Source organism: Odocoileus virginianus, chromosome 7 (assembly GCF_023699985.2).
Source record: "Odocoileus virginianus isolate 20LAN1187 ecotype Illinois chromosome 7, Ovbor_1.2, whole genome shotgun sequence".
Taxonomy (NCBI): domain Eukaryota; kingdom Metazoa; phylum Chordata; class Mammalia; order Artiodactyla; family Cervidae; genus Odocoileus; species Odocoileus virginianus.
Window position 1 is genome coordinate 14270823 of NC_069680.1, and position 1703 is coordinate 14272525.

Sequence of the window (1703 nt, forward strand, 5' to 3'; positions counted from 1 at the left end):
CCCTTATTTATTTATTCATGGAGTCGTGTATATTTATTTTGAGTCATTTATTTATTGGGTTGTATTTTGTTGATTAAATTGCTCCTATGTTCCTTTGACATGCTACCATGCTTTTTCAGTTTATTTTTTGAACACTTACTTGATTTCTGGCACCATAAGATGCCCCAGGCTCATGTTGTACTTTTTCTGTCCCAACCCTAGAATCAGTCAGTTCTGCAAGAAGCCCCAGTTCCTTTTAGTGGAGAATGGTACTAGAAACCAAGATTCAGACACAGGTGTTCTTGTTGATCTTGGAGTGTTACTGCTTCTAGACCCTCTCAAGGACAAAGCTGGGAAACTTAGGTATGTGTACTCACCAGTGTGTGCGTAGTGACTTAGGGACTTAGTGAAGTCGCTCAGTCGTGTCCGACTCTTTGCGACCCCATGGACTGTAGCCTACCAGACTCCTTCGTCTATGGAATTTTCCAGGCAAGAGTACTGGAGTGGGTTGCCATTTCCTTCTCCAGGGGATCTTCCTGACCCAGGGATTGAACCCGGGTCTCCTGCATTGCAGGCAGATGCTTTACCATCTGAGCCATCAGGGAAGCCCTATATCCACAGTTGTTTCTGTGTGTCCATCTCTGTGTGTGTGTGTGTGTGTGTGTGTATACATATATATGTATATACATATATATACACACATATTAAGCTACAGGTGAGTTCATAGTGGAGTCTGACCAATCAAGTACTAGAAAGTTCCTTCTGTCCTTCCCCTCTTACTTATTTGTATTGTTTTTCTCTGACAATAAGAAACATAGCTCAGAGAAAGATTTTGATAGCTGTTATACCTCTAATTATTTGTGAATGGAAGAGTTTTGATTCTCCTGCGTATATCTGAGTATTAACAAGGAAATTCAAAGCAAAGCCACCACTGATTTATCCTAAGCTTCTGGCTCCATAGGAAAATGAAAATCCACAGACATATTGATAATTGGAGGTACTAATGGCGTCCAATGTGTCCTTTAAAACATCACAGAAAAATCTGTACTCTGTTCAGTGGAATTTTTACCTTATATTGTTGTTTTCAATTTATCTACAAATTTAGTAAGCTCTCAGGGGACGTGTGAAAATGTCAGTCCAGCATGGTAGAAAGCAGGTGTAAATATTAAGTGAGTCTCCAATTTTTCTTTAACAGTTTTGTTGGCATGCAGTAAACTGCACCTATTTAAAGTGTAGAATTTAATAAGTTTTTACAGTGTGTATGCATCTGTGAAACTACCACCACAATCAAGATAATAATCACATCTTTTATTTCAAGCATTTTCTAATGGCCCTTGATAAAATTTTCGTAAGGAGGTGAATCTGCAAATACAAAATCTGTGAAAAGTGAAGATCGCCAATATTTGTCCACTTCACACTAATTCCACCCTGTCTTTAATATATCTGTGCCAGGTAGTATTACTTCTCCTATTTTGTTCTTCTTTTTCAAAGATTGTTTGCTATAAACTTCCCTCTAAGTACTGCATTAGCAGTATTCCACACATTTCTATGCGTTGTTTTATTTTCCCTCAGTTTAAAATAATTTTTACTTTCAATTTTGATTTCTTATTTAGTCTATGGGTTCTCTAGAAGTATGTTATTTAGTTTCTGAATATTTGAAGTTTTTCAGAGATCATTAATTTCCAATCTTTAATTCAATTGTTTTCAAAGGATATCCTTGATAG

General features: G+C 37.0%; 1 non-coding gene across 1 annotated transcript; it reads right to left on the bottom strand.

The window, feature by feature from the left end:
- Positions 1-511: 511 nt before the first annotated feature.
- TRNAC-GCA (transfer RNA cysteine (anticodon GCA)) lies at positions 512-584 on the bottom strand. Its single transcript has one exon. It is a non-coding gene; the product is annotated as a tRNA-Cys (tRNA).
- Positions 585-1703: the final 1119 nt, after the last annotated feature.